The sequence below is a fragment of the Rhodnius prolixus genome, unplaced genomic scaffold (assembly GCF_049639745.1).
Source record: "Rhodnius prolixus isolate KJV_2025 unplaced genomic scaffold, Rpr scaffold_9, whole genome shotgun sequence".
Taxonomy (NCBI): domain Eukaryota; kingdom Metazoa; phylum Arthropoda; class Insecta; order Hemiptera; family Reduviidae; genus Rhodnius; species Rhodnius prolixus.
Window position 1 is genome coordinate 8,009,936 of NW_027411604.1, and position 21,014 is coordinate 8,030,949.

Genomic DNA, 21,014 nt, shown 5'->3' on the forward strand with positions numbered 1-21,014 from the left:
ATACTTGAAAAATTTAAACAAAGTTCTGGGGCTTTCAACATAACGAGTATGTGTGCTTGAAGACCTATATCGTAAAACCTACACTTTTCATGAAAGCACTTGAGAAGAATTGCATCAAAAATGTTTATCGAAATTGCATTTTAGAAAAAAAAAAATCAGTAAAGGTTTTAACAAACACAGGTCTAACGATTTACAGTTCTTAGCGATTTTTCACTTTTATGAGAATTTCTCTTAAATATGTCTAATGATTTCAACGACTTCAACAACAAATACTCATAAATATGATTTAATGAAAGCTTCTCATGAAAGAGCTATTTTAAGCATCCAAGTTAGTTAAATGATCCCGCAGCCTAAATAATAACAGTGTCAAAGTACACTGCTGAAATTCCAAATCTGAGAAATATCTAATCAAAAGAAATTTTACATAATAAATTCTCAAGTTTTTGGGCACTTACCATTTCTTACTCGAAAAGAACTCAAGCAAATTATACTATACTTGATGTGTAAACTGCTCACAAGAATAACTTTGGGGGTTGGGGGGTTGGTACAAATTGGTTTAAGCTGGAAGATAAATATTTTACACGAAACCTTCCTCCTTAATTGAGGATGTGAAGTATACTATAACCAGTTATAACCTGACAGTAAGCTAACACAATCTATGTAGGTTTAAAGGATAAATGAACTTTAGCAAAATTTAGCGTTAAAGGTTTTCTTTTAAATAGTATTTATTGGAATAAGAAAACACTAAGGTAATTTTCCTCCAGATTATTTTTATTTATTTATTTTTTTTTGTAAGAAAAAATTTGAACTTATTACTTATTTACTATTTCCTCCTGCAGAAATTCGAGAAACTCTTTCAAGTTAAAGGGCAAACAATCAAGCAAACTTGGAAGGAATGTGGCGACATCAACCAAGTGTAAGGGTATAAATGAGACGTGTTCTGGAATAACTATTTCCAACAAGCAGTCCCCAAACTTTTTCATCCTCCAACTTTATAGCTTATTTATTAATATTTAGTTCTTTAAAACCATTATGTTAATCCATTCAACTTTACATTAAAAAAAAATTAAAAAACTGATGCCTGACACTCAAAAATTTCTTTAATTTGTCACCCTTTCAAGACATTTCTAGGCAACTTTTTCAGCAAATGTTTGTTTTCAATAAACTGAGTTCATGAAATTTATTCGAATCTTCATCTAGAAATCTAGAACATCGCAGCGAAAATGAAAAATCTATTCACTAAAGTTGCACTTCTGACTTTCTTTAAAATCTTAATTAAGGGCAATTCATTAAATTCTTATTAACGATAGTTGGAGGATACCATTTTAATTTTCGAAAAATTTATTTAAATCCTTGAACATAAGATTTAAATAAATTTAATGGCCTTTAACCTGTATGATTGCATCTACACCGTTAATAAGTAGGAATATGATTCATCTGTGATTGCGTATTTGTTTTCTTCACATTTTCTACAAATTTAGAATCGGGTTCAATAGGTAATGAAAACGAACTAGATTACTTGGGAGAACTGAATTTGAAAAAAGTCAAAAGCCTTAAAAGATCACAAAAAGAGTTCAAAATTTTACAATATTTGAATCAATTAAATTATTTATCATACTACAAATAAAACAGAAATATGTTGTACGTAATATAAAATAATATTCTATTTACGATCAACAACTTACAATCAAGAATTTGTTAATACTACCAGCGCAAGAAGCTATTTTAATACAAAATGATAACGACTGGAACTAGATGTTACTTAGTTCTGAAGAATTACCTGAATGGAATAATAGCAACCTGATGCCCAGGAAGTATAAAATTAGACTCAACAAGATGCTCATTTTACCAGTCTCAACCTAAGCTAATAAAACCTGAAGCATTCTCAAAACTCCTTGCATTCTGAAGGAGAATTTTGGTTCCAATGAAAGAAGGTTATTTTTAAAGGAGAAAGCACAATAAGTTATATTAACAGTACAATGAAGGTGATATAAAGAAGAATATTCTAAGGAGATAGTGCTGGGAAATGCATTATGCATCTGGTAAGAATGAAGAAAGATGAGGTGCAAGAAGGTCTCTGGAAGTAAGACTGGAAACAACGAGGAAGGCAGCAGACCCAGACTTAGGTGGCTAGATGTTAATGCGAACGACGCCAAAAATTTTCTGGATATTTGCTACGGAGAGCAGCAGCCACTAATAACCAAGGTTGTAGAGCCACGAACCAGATATGTGAGATTCATTTATCAGAAGAGTGTATCGAACTTTTAAAACTTCTTCATATTATCATTAATGGCTGAAACTAAGCAGCTATGAAAAATGAAATCATTGATATAAATGTGAAGACATTATTATCATTGATTAAGTATTAAGAAAATAATAAATTAACAATCTGTATGTCTCAGAATTGGCTAATTATAATAACAAATTCAGGAGTCTTTCACAATGGATTAAGTATTTTGCCAACATTTTTTACCTAAATGTATGACCAGTTAAATGAAAAGAATATACAAAGTAAATAAGAAAGCAATGAATCAGGTAAAAGAACAATAGGCACAGTATAAGAAACAATTGGTAGTGGGAATATATAATATAATAAGAACTGAAATTAATGTAACAATAGAAGTGTCTCTCAACTACAATTGAGTGGACAGCACATTTTTATTTTTGCTTTTTCTTACTCCACATATTTCTCACTCCGGAGTATTGCGATCAAATCAAATTTATGAAAAGAGATTTTTAAACGAAATATACCTCAATATTTTAAAATACATTATTCCTTCGAAGTGCCCAATGTTGTAAATGCCTGTCTAAAGATTTTTCTTTTTATAAAACAGTTCTACATTTCTCTGAAAGACATTCGACAATTAACCATTTTGAGGCCGGTACTGCACTGAAATAAATTTCGGATCATAATGACTTCAGATGCGCCTTAAAAAAAATATATCAGTACCTGAAAACAGCAGAAGATCGACTATTTTCATTGACTAATAATTAATTTAAAAGACAACACTGGAATGGGCAAAGACTTAGGGAATCGAACTTGTGAGTCGCTGGTAAATCATATTTAGCTCGACTGTTAGCAATGCAGATGGCAGACGATTTAAAGCTAACATAAATACAAATTCATTTTGCACTGACATTACCAGCTAACCGCAATCGTCCCTACAATAACCTAAAGCTTTCGTCCATATTTAACAACACTTTTACAAGCTACACTACCCGAATCAGTTCTAAGCTGAAAAGACATGGTAGACAAACCTTCAGACTATACAGTTGTATAAATAGCACTCAGAAAGTAACCTTTCATAACAGCAATGTATTGAACAAATAATGTCAAAAAAGTTTAAAATATCAATAAATAAAAATAATTAATTTCTTAAATATACTAAGAAAATTAAAAATTACGGCAAAAATAAAATAAATTCTGTACTTCCTCCGTGAGGTGGGTGTCCTCCCCGCAATTATTATTTCCTGGCAAGTCGCCCAGATTTCAAAGCTCTACATACATACATTTTTTATTTTATTTTTGCAACCAACAGACTTTTTAAACAAAACGAGAACCAACTTCTGGCCATTAATCATTTAATATCTGATATTCATTAATTAATTTTCTGTAGCTGTTTTAAAGCAAAAGTAATACGTAATTTTTTCTAATTAATTTTTGACAAAAATTATATTTTTTGTGACCTCTAGTATTTTAAATATATATTTAGTTTTCAAATGACGAAGTATCTGCAAACATTGACAATACTATGGACTGTCTTCTAAATATTAAATATGTTTAGCCACTTTATTGTTTTTGCATAAATTAACGCACGGATGACACCAATAAAACCTCTCACCAGTTCGGTGATTGTATAAAGTAGGCGCAATAAGAAATTAGCTTTAATTTCTAAATACTGGGCAGGCTCTGTTCTACACCAAACTAGTCAGAGATACAGCCACATAATACCAGCGTATTTAATCCGTGCAATTGATAAATGTCAATGATTGTGTGTTTGGAATTAGCGTAGGATTCGCTAAACCCATGGGTTAATAGCGCTCATTAATTAACTATTAAGTTTTCAAACTCAATAAAGTAGTTTTTTGGGATAATTAAAAGCGCGCAAATATCATACAGATTTTAAGCCTAGCAATAATAGGCATTTTACAGTAGTTTATTTCATCCCTCCCCTAAAACCCCGTTTAAATGAACTTTACAGGGAAAATATTTCAAAAAATAATTACTAGACTTGCGTGCATAAGGTGTCAAAGCAAATTTTACGCCATTTTAGTAATAAATATAGGATTTAATATAAAAATACACGTAGGCATTATTAATGTAAAAAGAATTTGTAAAAAAAAAACGTTACTTTCTGACGAACTATATCAGATAAAGTTAAAAAAAAGAGTGGGCGAACCTTTTGAAAATTTTGATGTAGGTGATACAGGAATATATTTTACGCTTTATAAATATAAATTTTGAAGAACTATACAAACTTCCTCAATATTAAATATTATTGGCAATATTCTGCCACAAGGTCTAGATCATTGATATTTAAATTTAAAAAACAAAAAACATACCAGCTGATATTTTGGAAAAAAAATGAAAGAAAAGAAGAAAGAGGGCATAATTTGAGGCAACTCACTTATCTATTTATTGTGTTAACTGCAAGAGTTAACGTATGTCCTTAATAAATAGTAAGCATATTTTTGTTTCAATAACAACTAAATTATAGAGTAAAAACAAATAATAAAACTATCCTAACGCCTTCTTTGGATACAAATAAAATACTTTCTCAAATAACTACCTGATCTCGCCTAACTTCATTTTTTCCCATCCTTAACTTGGATACCTCCAAGCCTGGTGCATTGATGAAATAGTAAAGAATACCTATAGCAACTTTACAAATGTTTATGTATTTTTTTACGTGAGTCAATGCTTAGAACATGATTCGTCATTAATTTCACTCACAAGACATGTAACTGAGATAGAGATTATGTCTGAGTCTCAAAAAAGGAGTTTACATTGTGAGTTCATGTATTTCGATAGAAAAAAAGCAATAACGAAGGGCCAAAATTTATCCGTGAGGTTTTGAAATAATTTTTTTATCTTTTTTTCGAAACTGGTCCAATGATTTGCGTGGGCTAAATGTTAATATTACAAAATATCACATTTTCTTGATTTTTTTTCTGGAAACGGTGATTCGACAGATGTTCTAGAGGACTAGAGTTAACTTAAAACTGAATCCAGACAAATCAATTATAACTGACGTACTTAGTCAATGTTTGCCAATTACATTGTAAGAAAGTCTCTTATCAGTTTTCATCTAGAGCTTTTTTACTCTCTAGTACAAAATATATGTATATAAAAAAAATTAATCAAAATTTAATAGTAACAATAAAGTAGAAAAATAATAATATATTCAAGAAAAATAAGAGGGGATGAATAGGTTGTGTGATTGCGAAGATCAGACTAGGCGAGAGAGCTGAAGACCTTGCCAAACAGATCCAGAAATTAAGAGGACTTATATGGGCAAGAGACAAGCACCAAACAGGCTCTAAGTGAGCTTTTAAAAGACCTTGTTCGCCTTTCTTTTATTAAAAAACCAACAATAATCAAAGTCAACTGCTCGTGTGTTGTTCATCAGAATCTGTGCATCGCATACGTTGATGTTCTTAATAAATAAAGTTTTATTGTACTCTTTACACTTTAACAGATAAAAGGACTTATTTATAAATATAATTAATTAATTACGAAATATGTTGTTAATATAAATTGAATATTGAAGTAAAAATGGTACATGACTGAATCAGAACTTTAAACAAACATTCAAGATGTATATGGAATTAAAGAAATATAAAATAAAAAGAAAGCAGCATAAACATATGTGCAGTTTAAAAAAATGTGACTTCGGTAAAGGCCTCGGATCAAAATCCTTGACTCTTTAAAACGTAGGCGCAGACCTCTTACAAGATAGAACGAAATGTATTACAAGTGTGTAGGCTCATTTCATATATTTAACAATTTATATAAATACATTTCATACTGTGTTCAATTACGGAAAAAAAAAAACTGGTGTGAACTCTTAACTGATTTTCTGTTATAAGTTTATAAAATAAATATTCTTTAAACTCAGAAGTTTTACTAAAAGATGCTTGCTTAAATATTTTAACATATAAGAAAATAAAAGTGTTTAAGAAACCCTAGCATCAAAACTTAGCAAAACCCTAGCACTGAAATAGAAGTTCTATGAAAAAAGTTTCAAATCAAAGTGAAAGATCTAACATAAATTGGGCCCAATTTCCAAATGATTGTACGAAAACAAGACTGAAACGTCACTTCCTGCTGCATAAATGAAGATTTTCTGAAATGATATTTTAAGTAAAAGAAAATATCAATATCAGAAAGAAAATCATTGGTACCCTATGCGAAGATAAAAACATTCAAAAAATAATAACAATAATAATAATAATCTGTTCATTCATGTGGCACTTTTGGTCACTTCTAATTAGTATTTTTGTATCATACTTCATTTTTAAGGGGAGAACTGAACACGTTGACTCTTATGGGGAATGCCGCGTGAGTAAGAATAGCATCAATTCTCTCTCTAAATTTAAATCTTTCTTAAGATGACAAAATGCACATTGAAACAGCTTGCGAAGGCTTCCGTATAAAGGCCAACTACATCTTCCTTCTTTAGAACTCTCCATAGCTATTTATAACTATGACCAACTAAAGAATACAGAATGGCAGCGACTCTAAAAGCTCCAGAAGAGAATGGGATGGAAAGCATTATTAAGACTAAATAATTAAGAATAAAGTCCTAGTGGCTTATGATGCATTGAAGAACATCATCAGCTTTAATGCACAAACGTTTCCACAGATTCAAACCAAAAGCTATTTTTAGAATTAGAGAATCTGAAAATACCAATTTCCTTATATATGTATACATAATTACCGACGAAATTAATTCAATATCAAGTTTTTAAAAATTATTAAATTAAGCTAAAATTTACAACACTCAATGTAAGGCAATTATAATAATTACATATATTAACAATTTTAACGTTTATAAGAAACACCTCAATAAAAAAAAAAAATCGCGACTCTTTAACAGTTGAAAAAAAAAATTATAAAAATTTATAATGTAAACACAAATCCTCTTATTTAATTAAAGAAAAAATTTGTATTTTAAAATGTGGAAACATTTAAAAGCATTAATTTATAAATAAAATCTACTTTCATTAATTACTTATACTTAACATACATTTATCGTTCATTATATTTACAACCGCTTATGGTATTAGTCCTTGGTTTTGTTTTAAATAAAGAAAATTATATATCACTCGCTTCATTCTTTTGCAGGTTTTTATCGTCCTACTTATTTCTTTAATTCAATACAAGAAAGAAAGAGAGATTATTATCAATTAATTTTATAACATAGAATTATAGAATAAAAACCGGCATACTTAAAAATGTTTTCTTAAAAACAACAAAAGACAAGGCAGAGAAAAATGGAGAAAACCACTGGAATGGACGAAACTAATTATAATGTTCTTGAATTGATTGGAATTCAGTCGACAGATGTACATTAGAAAAAAAGTATGTGAGGTGTGACGAGGTTTCTGAATCGCCAGTCAAGTGTTTGTTAAACCTAACTAAAGAAAACCATTAACAAAATAGCTATTTTTATGTAAATAACGTGTTGTAACGTTTGTGTAAATAAACTTTCTCGTCGGTACCTGGAAATCAGTGCTTCCGAAAGTCTATCTCGCCAATCTGAGGCTTGCAATAATTTTTTTTTGACTTGAGTACCTACTTGAATGAAGGATTATGGCCGAAACTAAATCAGAGTGAGATCCCTAAATCAGTCGATCTTGAGAGTTCTTCTTCAATAGCACAACACATACAGAATTCACAACTTCTACCAATTCCTTTCGGAACAGATTCTTATTTTTATTTTATTTTTTAAATCTTCAAAAATAAAGTTAATAATAAAGTACAAAGGGAAGGGATTAGCTATGAGGTTAGCATACTGGACTCCCACGCGGAGGTCCCGGGTTCGAATCCAGCAGCTGACCCTTAGATTTTCTCTTCCTAGGAGCTTCTTACAGCTCACTGTCCGGTGATGGACAGTGTTGTCTGTAACGAGAGAACACTGTCCGGAGGCCGGCAGTGCACTGGAAAAAGCTCCGGGCGCTAATGACCTCAGCTGTTGATGCGCAAAAAAAAAATAATAATAATAATAAAGTACAAAAAGTAATAAACTTTGAACGATTAAAACAAAAAACTAATAAAGCAAAGGTTTAATAAGTAGAGGTTCGTTGATTTATTCTATAACTGATACTCACCTGAGATTTCAGGATGTTAATTTCTGAAGTTATTACAGACATTTAGGCTAACTAGTAAGTAAATAAGTTTGGTGTCTGTTTTTATCTATTACTTTATTTTTCTTATTTTTTAAATAGATTTAAACAACGTGAAACAAAGTTAAAATTCTGAACTCATTCTAGATACGGCACGAGAATCTCATCAACACGAGAAGTAACGACAGTCGACACGACCAATCTTACCACTTGTATTGTATTTTAAAATATCAGATATGTATTATATTTTAACAAGTTTAATTGTCTCCATAGCGACAACGCTTTTGTACTCATCAATGAAGTTAAGGCAATTTTTAAATTAAATTTTTAAGAACAAGAAAAATCTAGTGTAACTTTCTTTCAGCCACTTTCAAAGCTCGGATTCATTTATTTGTTTTTTAATGAAATACTATTAAATGAAAACTTTTTTTCAACTCCCTGGAGGAACCCCAGCTATGGTAGAGGCTTTCGAACATCTCAACTCTTCAGAATTTTTAAAAAATACCTTCTCATGGTTTCTTAAAGCAGTAACTAGTGTTACTCAATTCAAAGGAAATTCCCTTTTTGAATATAAAAACAAATAAAATTTAAATAAAAAACTGATAGACATAGATAGATATTGAAATATATAGATAGATTATAACATAGCAGGTAGAATTTACGAGTAGAACAACAAACTTAGAGGATCCAAAATGTTCGCACAAATGATACATGAACGTATCATTCGAGAATAAATGTGTCCTTAATGGATGATATTTGAACTAATTTGTACTTCAACTGAAGTAAAAACTACATTAAACTATAAAAAATTAGAATACCTCTTTGGCTCTCCGCAACCTTTGTTCTATCCAAAAATAAAATTTTATTTTCAAAATAGAGATTTTAATAGAACCCAGAACACCATGTTTTTGCTCACCCTCTTACAGCGATTTACAGTTTTCATAATTTTCTAGAAAATGGTACCAACAATTTTCTTAAAACTTCGTACATTATTGAAATGCCTAAAACTTGAATTTGAAATTTTTCGTTCTAAAAAGCTGTTTACAAAGTTGGTAAAAATATGATTTCAAATGTGTACTTGAACCGAACACAAATTCTACCTACTTGGACAAAAAAAAAGTAAAAATTTAGCAAACTAATCGTCCAAGAATATCTCTTACATTATAATGAACTCCGCTGAACGATTGAATTCTTTAATCGGAAATTATTAATGAACATCGTCACATCAACCAACTCGTATGTAGTTGAACTTCACTTCAACTGGTTCTCACAGGACAGGAATAATTTAAATTCCATGACAATTAGTCATCTAGCGAATAAAAAGATTTTTTTTGCTTTCTTTCTTTCAGTCTGGTACATACCCAGCACATCGGCAATTCCAATGCTAACCCTATCCGAATAGCAAGTGATTTTCTCGGATCTTGCATTTATAGTAAATCGTAACTTCCTAGTAACCCTAGTAATTCCTAAATTGCTCTGGATCAACACTTAAATTAAATCTAAAGTTTGATACAAATTATTATTAAATATTACAAAAATATCTACTATTCATTAGCTGTTAGAGAATATTTAGTTACAGTTTTGTACTTATTATTATCAATTAATAGCTTATTAATTTATTATTTGGTTTTAATTCATCAAAAAAAGAAAAAACAGATCTTTGCCAAAAAAATTAAATATACTTATGAAAACAAAAGACGTAATGCTATTTAAAGAATTAATGTTTGCCTTAATGATGTAATATTGTGGCCTCGTAAGTTTATGTGTCACAGTATTTGTTGTAAGCTTGCATATTACAAGTTTTGCGTCTCTTCTTTTTATTGGCCATTCTGCCAATAAAAGTCTAATTTATCAGTTTTAATTAAAATAGTTGCATATAATTATGCATCCAAAGTATTAACTCGAATGAACTACATTGTGAAAGGATAAAAGCATAGAAACTACAAATTTTAATAATTATTTTGCTTAATAAAAAAAAGCCCTTAAAGGAATTGCACATCTTAAAAATCGTTGCACTTTCAATCTACCGACACTCATTAAGCTCAGAATTTTTAGCAAAAGATTTAATTTAAGATGGAACGGAATTTTTCGGAAAAGTACTTTACATAAAACCATGATGTCAACTGTCCAATTTGTACTATGCTTGAGCGGTTAATCGCTGTAGACATAAAGAAAAGAACAAACGCCAATACATTGGAAAACCCAAGAAAATTAATAATTATGGTTATCGACGATAATAAATGATTTCAAGCCTGTGAGAAAGTCCTTATTTGCTTTATACAGGAATATCTACAGAAGATTGTCGCTAACTTATCTAACTTGCCGCAGACAAACTTCACTAATTGAATAACAACTTTAGCAACACAGTAAATGCAATGCTATTTGTTGACCAGAAAAGAGTGAAGAAGATAAGCAACTGACGCCACATTAGTGACAATAAGTCAGACAGCAATAAACTTATACCATTAAAAGTACTTTACAAAGAATGTCTTTTCAAAAAAATGGTTACTTGAAAATAGTTTTGCTGTTCCACGAAAACCAAGAAATTACTTCTAGTAATTAGTATTATTTTGTCAGGTTTACATTTTTTTTTAAATACAAATTAGACATCAACAATTGTTTTAAAGCTTATCAATCAATTTTCTTGTTATCATTTTACGAACTGAAATATACAATTTCTAACAAATTGTTGGTTCGGTTCGCAGTGCTGGAAAGTTGGAAACCAGTCAGGGTTACAAAAAGCATATACTTTCTTATGATGGATAAAACCAGCGATAATTTTTAACAACTCTGTGTTCATAAATTTAGAAAATATTTGAAATTTTGTGTATGTATATTTTAATATTTAATTCTACAGTTTAAAAATAAGTTCAGAGTGTTGTATTTATAAAATATCTAGCTTAGAATCTGATTTATCCATTAAATATATTTGCATTGGTTCAGTATATAACTTTCAAAAAGAACATAAAATCATAACAGAGCCAAACTAGGTAGTAGTTTTGCAGTACTTTTCTTGCCAAGGGAGAAAAAGTAAAAAAACATTTCACGTAGTAAAAAGATTCCGAATCTGTTGCAGTTGACTTAAGGAAATATGAAAATTTTTATTAAAAAAAGAAGAATTTTGGAAAGAATAAAAAGAAACCCCAGCGGAATATATCTATTGAAAAATACGCTCAGATTTTTATGTTTTCATTTAACTTTACTACTTTGAATGCAGATTAATATTTTACGCGGTAATTTTATTACACTTTGCTGTATTTATTTGTTTTATTAACAAATTTAAAATATATTTTGCATATCTATGTATAATTTAATAAATTTAATCCCGTTTATATATCTTATCCGTTATATATATCATGATTAAAATAATAAAAAGCTAATGATAAATAATATAGCCAATTTTCAATAACTTTATCAACGAATACCTTGATTAAAAATGGACAAATTATAAAAATTGAATGAAAATAAATATCTTTGAAAGATCAACTAAAAGAAGCAAGAGACACTTTATAATATAGAATTTTTGCTGATTATGTTAAAAAAAAAAAATTCATTATCTCATAAGGGGCAGTGACAATGCAGCTCCTATAAAATATTGAATACACACATATATTACACAATAAACTATCAAGATATATATCTGCTTCTCGGAAAGTGAAACCGGTATTTTGAGACGACCTCCCTTCCCTATAAAGATGCTTTTTTGTAGATTTATATAATAAAATGTTAGTTATTTAAATTTATTTTAATAATCAATTTATTTATATATTTTACAGGAATAAATAGCAATACACAACATTTGATATAGTTCAAAAGGAAAAAATAAAAATAATTTGTGAACAATTTTGCATAACCAGATATGTAAATTTTTAATCTATTCTTATGCGCAAAATAATAAAAGAAAGTATTAAGACAAAATAAGTAAATCATTAATATATAATAATTGCAAAATAAAAAAGGATCAACTAATAAGGCAGGGCATAAAATCGTATTAAATTCAAAATTAAGGTAATACAAATAAACGGCAACCTACTCCTTTTTGTTGAAGTTTAGACATTTTAAGGTAGAAAATTTCATATTAATGATATTAGAGCAGTTCGAGGAAATTAGACGGAGAAGAAACCATTCGGCAAAGTGACTTTTGGTTAACGAATCTGAATCGCATCCTACTTTTTAATAGATCTAGTAATGAATTAACTTTCAATCTGAACATGGATTGTAATGGTTCCTGAATTTAATTCACTGTATTTAACTTACTCACTCTATGTTATGGTTAAATGCTATCAGTTTTTATTAACGCTAATACATTTTAGATTCAATAAAATTAATGCAAACAAGCGTATTCTATCTATCCCTGATCTATTCTATAAAATTAAATTATCTAAAAATATACAGATATGCCTTTTGTGGAAAAAAAAGCGTTATCACCTGTAAAAGCAGAATACCGAACATCTTATTTAATTTAGTAATTGTAAGGTAAGTAGAATTGATTGAATACTTTTATTAATACCTGAAAGAAATTCGTCAAAGTTATTGATGGATTGGGCGAAGAAAAAAAAAAAACCGAGTGATTGGAAAAATAATCGGACAAATTGTAGACATTTAAGGAACATTCGATTATGGAAACATTAGTGATGGTTGTGAACGTGATTGAAAGTCGCTCGCTTTACTTTCCATATATCTACTCTCATCTGGAACATCTTATATATTCATTATAGACCAATTTCGTATAGATTAAATTTTAAACATTCTTGTGAATCAGTCAATACGGTTCTCACTAAGAGATATTTTATAAGAAAGCTGTGAATATTCTTTTTCGAAATACAGCCAAAAAAGAAATCAATTCGCTGATTCTTCAACTGCAGTTCAATGCAGCTAGATGAAGAAGGAAGGATTACCAAAAAGCAAAAATGGTTAGTCCTGAATGCTGATAAACAATATTTGTTATATTGTACTGATTATAGCCACAATAGGCTTACATTCAAGATTAGAAAATGTAATTTTCAAGAGACTGCTCTTTAAAAGAAATTCATTAAAAAATTTGAATGGCTAATTTTTGTTATCTTATTTAGTAGACGCAGTGAGTTTTCTTATAAATTAATTAATTTAAAAAAATCAATAAATATCACAAAAACTATAATTAAAAATATATAAAATTAACCAAACAAAAATCACTTACCCCTGGACGATAAAAAAAAATCTGACGCACAGAAATAATATAGTTTTGTGTTTTTATAATTTCTATAAATAAAATTTAAATGAATAAATAAAAGAAAACACAAAATTAAAACAAAACAAAAAATCACCAAACTTAAGAAAAAAAATATTATAGTATGTTAAATTTTTGCAGCAAAATTTAAAAATTAAAAAACAATTCTAGTATTGAACAGTACGAGCTCAGGACACCTAATGGTTGGCTCTGGAAATGTTCTGGTTGTACCCCAGAGCCAGTTGTATCCAGTGCTTTCTAAATGACCTCGGCTCTGCATACCCACTTGGTATCTCCCACTATTAGTTCTATCTTACTCCTTTTTCACGTCCTATCTATTGCTCTCACACTCTCTCTCATTCTACATCTTCACTCCTACATGAAGATTTCTATGTCCTTTAGCACCTCATTTCAATTAATATATCCTGATTAAGTTTTCTTGTGCATTATAGTGATATACACATTTTGCGTTTTGTTTTCTTAAACACATAATTAGCAAATTATCCCTTGGCGTATCAAAATCCATAGAAGTAATCCGGTAGTTTTTTATATTTAAGCTAAGCACACAATATGCGTACAACTTCATAAACATTAAAAAGGCTCCGAAAGATTGGACTATGAATCACCTCAAAATAATTCGGTTTAGATTTCTGTTTTACTTTTTCTAACCGTTGTTAAAGAATAACTAATTTTCTGTATTAAATTTTCACCGGGAATAATGTTTTGCGGTTTCCAGAGTTATAAAGTTATATTTCTTGCGCACATTTACTGTAAACGCATAAGTTTTATATGAAACCATTTTTATTTTGAATTAAGAGCCCTTCTGAGGAAAATAGATGTGTTTAGGCACATCTCTTCTCTGAAGGATACTTAAAGGTCATTTCTAAAATGAAAAAGGCACAATTACAACAATAAATCCAAATTTTGACTCTTTTTTTCTAGGTCTGGATTTTGTGAATCGTAGAATAGGGTATACTACTAAAAGTCTCTAAGCAGGAATCATGTAATAGTATACAAAATGAGATTTGTATTATTGTTGGGCTCACTTAACCAAAAGCTCTGGAGAAATAAAATTTATTTATAACCAATACCGAATAACGTTTCAGTAAAATACCCTTTCTACAACAGCAATTAAGTTTTGAATGTGAATTTAAAAAAAAGAATGTATAGGGCATTTAAACAATTTTTTTTACCTGGGAGAGAAATCCTAACGGTTCATACGGCAAAAATGTGTGAACTAAGTGATCGAAGATAAATGCACTTTTGAACTGACGCTAAAAATATTTCTTTTTTCCAAATATACTTGTTATGAATCATACGTGAGAATTTTATTTCTTTTGTCAATCTAAAAAAAGTAAACAAATTAGGAAATATATTATCGAAGCACGTTTCTATAAGAAATACTTGATCGAAATAATTTTATTTTTATTAGACCATTAACAATAAATAGATAGATAGATGACGTTTCAGTTTTTATCAATCAATAAGATTATTTAGCCTCTATTAAAATAGGTTGCAAATATATTAATCTAGTTCAGGTAGTAAACATAAATACTAGCACTTATACTATAATTCTCAAGATTCTAACAGTGTAGGAAACATATTTGATTTTTACAATATTATCCTGGAATGACAGTGAAGAGGGAAACCTCCACCATAATTTTCCTATCAAGGAAAATCAATTTTCCTTTTAGAAGAATTTGATAAGTGAACTAAAAAAAACAATTATTTTCCGAAAAATCAAATTATGAACGTGTAAAATAAAGATATAAATGATTAGGAAATGAAAGGAAGCGAAATGTTCAAAACGGGGCCCTTAGTCTTAAGGCTTTAAGTACCTGGGCTCAAATGGTAGTCAGGAATAGAGGAAGTGAAGGGAGAACCGCTCACGCAAGGAATGTCTTGAGAGTACTTTATCCACTCGAAGCTTTTGAAAATAAGAAGAGGATCTTCAGCAGTATAGTCGAAGGCATACTCTTTAAGGATTAGAAACCTGGACGATGAAGACGGGGATAATGTCAACGGCAAATGCCACCTTTAAGAATTTCTACTAGAGATGACTGCTGAAATCTGACCAGATAAAATAAAAATGAGACCATAAGAGAAAATCTAGATGTTCAAAGCTCATTGAATGATCAAATTATCTGTGGAAAGATTACTACGATAAAGAACTGTTGCATTAGTCTTTAGCTCTTTTAGGTCGCACAGGTTACTACGCCTAAACAAATAAATATTTATTACAATTTCTCTACTAATGAATAATAAAAGTAAATAAAACATTTTAGATGAGAGAAATGAATGCACAGGAAAGAAGATTAGAATGACTAAAATAGACGTAATAAAGAACTGCCCATTGCAATATATTGCAGTGTTCACATAATAATAACAATAAGATGGAAGAATGACCAACTAAAATTGTTTTTAATAGTGGGAATATGTAATTTGTATTTGTTTTTGATAGTTATTAAAGTACTCAATTGTTAATATATTTTTTGAAAGGTGTCAATGTACTCTCTATCTTTTTGCACATGTTGATAATTACTGTTTTCGTCGAAGTAATTACAGTGCATGCCCATCTCAGACCCTTCATCAATTCCTCGCTTTTATTATTTATTGATTTTCATTTTATGTAAGATTTGACAATTCCAACAAATTTTCTATCACCTAAATTGCACTGTAAAGAAAGTTGTAGACATAAGTAAGTAGTAGGCAAGCACTATATAAATCGTGATGGGTAACTAATTTAAAGAACATTGTTAATTTTGTGTAAGGTAAACGCGATTCTAAGGATCCAACATCTTTTATTCCCACAAGGGACATTAAAAGCACATCATCTAGTGAAATAAGTTAAATGAAATTCCTTAATTGGACGGAATTTGATTAATAAAGCCATCCTAAGATCTATTATGCCCAATGTAACGGTTATTCAATAAAAAACATAAATCGAGGATGCCATATAGGAACAGGATGGAAAGAAAAAACGAGAGGAATATAGAGCGATTTTGACAGGTGATGATGAAGTTGGTCATTCAATACTAAAATATCAAATTGTGATCTCATTAATGAAAAAAAAAAAAAGTCATTTATATACGACTAATATATTCAGAGACCAAAAACTGCCAGAAATACTTGCTAGGAAGATAAGCCCTTTTGCATTGTCGGCGAGTTACATTGAAGTATCTAAAGAAAACATTCTATGTATGTACTTAAAATTCATATTATCTCTGTTTACACATAAAGTTCCAATAGATACAGTTTGATTTGTGGCTAGAAGGATACTTTTCTTTACTTTATCAACTACCAAAAGATTTGAAGATAAACGCAAAATTTTGATTGAATATAGTTAAAAAATGAAATTAAAAATAATTGAAAAAAAATAGTAACATAAACGTTTAAATGATTATAATCTGTTAAATTCCGTTTTAATAATTTATTTGAAAAATGTCCAGAGAAATAAATAATAAAATAAGATAGTGTCCAAATTCTAAATACGTACATCTAAAAAAATTTTTTTATTTCGAACAAAAGAAAAATTTAGAAATTTCCAATTGGATTTATTGCTGAATTTGCCTTTTTAAATATTTCTAAAGCAATTTTGTATTTTATTTAAAAATAATAATATATTCACACACATGACAATAAAAAAGGTATAAAATCTATGAGTTGTATTGCGAAGGTTGAAAAGGATTTTTAAAGTTAGCACAGGAAGCTGGGCGGCCCACCTACGTTATCCAGCAACCCACTAAAAATGTTTAAAGGATACAGGTTCACACATAAATTTATTTACTAGTGGTTGAAAAATAAATAAAAATGGCAGGTTTCAATTACTAATATTTGTTTATTTAAATGATTTTTATTGCAATGATTTTAAAATGTTTTATTTTCTGGTTTACTAATTTAATTTTACCATTGACAAGAGAGTTAATTGTCTATTTGTTAAGATAATTTAGCTGTTACAATAAAATAAATAATAAATAAATAAAATTTGCAAATGTAAAAGAAGATCGGCATGTTAAATGCCAAGATTAAAGCAAATGAAATTACAGAGATAGTTGCCAATTTTCGGAGATCAGCAAAAAAAGAGAAATGGAAGATTTCAAATTAACTCCTACAAATTTAAAAAGCAAATTGATAAGAACGTGTAGTATAATTGGTAGACGAAATTCCGCAAGATTATATAAAACAGTAGCAGCAAGTACGAGTAGTAACGCAGCAGTAAATCCAAAGGAGCTAGGGTTTGAATGCACTCCTAACTAATTGTCATATTATTGGACTTATGACAATAAATAGGTTGAGAGCTAATTAATGATTCTTTCTTGTACAGCCTGTAAGAGGAAGATCTCAAACTTATTGTGTTTGTCCATAATATGAATAATAATACGGAATAATTTAGCTTTTTATATTAATCCTGCTCCGTTCCGTGAATACAGCATTCTCTACTAGATTCTCAAATCTCTCGCACTAACCAGTAAGTATGAAGTATTTGACGGCTAAGATTATTCTAATATTATGTAGATAATGATAGATAAATGGCAAAAGCTATTGCCAAAAAACATACATAAAAGAAAAATATTCAATATACTTGGAAATCAAAGAAGAAACAACACTAATTTGAATTGCTAAGGAAGTGAGAAAAAACACAATGTTAGAGAATATCTGAAATTGTTTTAAACAATCCACGTTTCTTGTAGAAACTTCAGTAAGTACGTCAGCATGAAACCTATAATAACTTTATGAAGAATATTGTTATAGACAATTGCAGAAGAGCTTTACTGGAACATCTTAGATGTGGCTGTTAACCAGTAGGAGAGTAGGACGAAAATCAATGCGTAGGAATTTGATATTGATATTTTTAAAATTTTATTAAGGAAATATTAAGATGTACGGGAAACGATTAAGTTGTTTTTTTTACACTCGTTCTAGTGTCACGTTTTCCTGATAATCTATCCAAGATTTCAGTCAAACTATTACGTGATATTCCAGTTGAATGTATTCACCTTGTCTTCTTTGATTAGGCTCTGTTTGAGATGGCTTTTTAAATCACAACCTCTTAAAACTTGAAATGTGGAACAGTGAATCTCTTCACTGCCTTTCAATTCTTGTCAAAATCAAAGTTAGATCACTTTTAATTCAGAAAAGTTTGAAAATGTACAAATATACTTAACTTCATCGCAACTTCTACCAAATTACTTGTATACTAAAAGTCGAAGAATATCTTCAACAACTTATTCTCAATACGACTCGTATTTCTCTTAAGTTCTGGATTTAAATAATTAATTTCACTTCCAAAAATAGTAAAACTTACTCAAAATAATAGAAAAAGTCGATTGTCTCTAGTGCAGGATCATAAGAGAATTCATTCAACTAAATATTTTTGATTAAACGAAGTATACAATCCACAAGAAAAGATTAAATTTTTTTTCTTTCACCCAGAAAGCGGCCAACAATTGGTGACTAATTTGTATCCATTAAGAATGAGTGAATAACATTTATTGCGCGAATAATGAATGGTTAGCGTTTCCATTGTGTTCCATACAAATGTACTCGAGAGTACAAATGATTATTAATTGATTGATATTATACATAGCATTTATTCTGTTTAGTGACTGAGATTTAATTTAAATGGAGCATATTTGAAGCATGTTTTGAAATTTTATCAATTACTTAGAAATTGGAATACAAGGAATACTGGAGAATCTGCTTGAACACACACTCGCAAGACTTTGCCTTACCACAATATTCAAAAGTTTCCTTCAGACATCGACGTTTTGCTAATGTTTCTTGCTTTTAGTATACATGAAAATATATGGATTTGCAGATTTTAGCAGTTGAAGGGAGCCACGGCAGTAAATAACGATTTTTTTGGGGGGGGCTTAACACAAAATCTTGGGACAACAAAAAATAAAATGGCTGTACAAATACATGGGTACAGGTTTTCTTTACCGTGATCCCGTGACTATTGGAGAATAAGCGTTGTTTATCTAAAAGTAGAAAGAAAGTAAAAAATATAGAAAGAAAGAGAAAAGAAATGACAATATAAGTTAGTATGTCAGTTGGATAGTTTCCTATTTAATGTTTATGCCAAAACAAACAATAAACTAGGATGTAGAAGCAAAATGTGTTTAGGATTCAACGTGGTCAGACAGAATTATATTTTTCCTTTTAGCTTTCTGCCCTGACCTTGCCCTCTTTTACTACTATCACCCACACTCAAAGTGGGCCTCTTTGTTCCACGCTCCATCACCAAATTAACAATACTTGTTATTCACTTCTCCTTATTATACGATGCATATCATTGCCAAAAATAGTCTAATGTCTTTGAAATATTAGTTTATACGATATTAATTAATTTATTAAGAAAAAGTCCAATTTTAAACACACTACAGAAAACTATTAAAAATTACACTATTAATGTGATCACTGATACTATTAACAGGCTGAATACATTTATTCAGTATTTATTTTGTTAATAAACTAATTACTTATACGATCTTTGAAGCAAAAACTTATTTTACTTCTTCAGCATTTTCTTTCTTTTTTTTACGTGGTTTATAGTTAATTTTCGTGAATGTCCCTTACACCTTCCTTTATTAAAATCTATTTCTAAGGAGAAATTAGAACACAACCAATTTTTAAATAATGTCAAATGAGAAGTATACATACGCATTCCAATCAGCTTTTGATGAAGGTACTCTGGTGCAATTGCTTATTGCACAAATAAGTTGTCCACCTCATGCAATTGCACTGTCCTTTAGTGAACAACTCTCCTTCTAAGGCATTCCACTCCAGTACTTTAATAGCTGTTTAGAATCATTTCACACATACATGGCAACCATGTCTCTTATAGTTCTCCATAATCATCTGTAATTGAACAAGTTCTGTTAATAAATCTATTAATAAATAAACAGAATTTTCCGTTTTAAAGCATACACACACCATTTTCTCTTTGTCTAGATTAGTCTTAGAAAATTATAATAACGAAAAATATAGTTGAATTTCTGCCTAATTTAATACCTGCATCAGAAAATCAGTACAGAATCCTAAACCTACTTTTAAAAATGTGGTGGTGTTTGTTTTAATTCCTACTACTTTTATTTTCTAAGCAATTTTAATAAATGCAAACCTCAACAGATGATTATTTCCTAATTTTTACAATGTCTGGTTTATCGGTGAGTTAGCAAAATTCACAACAAATAAAAATATTCTATTCCACATTTTCCGCCCACACTACGTGGCTAAAATGTCAAACTTTTTAATACAAAGCAAAATGTTATTTTACAAATCAAAGTATAACAGAGTTAAGTTTTATTGATTTTTTTAACTTAAAAGAATACAAAAATGAAACGCAGAAGTAAAATGTCACGAGGATAAAAAGCGAGCATTAGGGCAAAAGAAATTTATTTATGAATTTTTATGTTTTGTGAATTTCACTGTGTAGTAAAAAATTTATTTCAAA

At 29.5% G+C, this 21,014-nt stretch overlaps 1 protein-coding gene and 1 long non-coding RNA gene across 11 annotated transcripts in view; one reads left to right on the forward strand and one right to left on the reverse strand.

Moving 5' to 3' along the window:
* Window positions 1-21,014, reverse strand: part of LOC141454133 (uncharacterized) — a 113,970-nt gene that overhangs the window by 76,455 nt on the left and 16,501 nt on the right. For 7 of the 10 annotated variants that reach the window (XR_012458461.1, XR_012458460.1, XM_074128010.1 and 4 more), the window contains exon 1: window positions 13,529-13,795. The gene's annotated coding sequence lies outside the window, so the exon portion shown is untranslated. Of the gene's footprint in view, window positions 1-13,528; window positions 13,796-20,221; window positions 20,420-21,014 lie in introns of those variants that run through there. The other 3 variants (XM_074128006.1, XM_074128007.1, XM_074128005.1) reach the window with 1 other exon arrangement.
* LOC141454330 (uncharacterized) lies at window positions 441-1,095 on the forward strand. The gene is made up of 2 exons (XR_012458630.1): window positions 441-749; window positions 840-1,095. It is a non-coding gene; the product is annotated as an uncharacterized lncRNA (long non-coding RNA).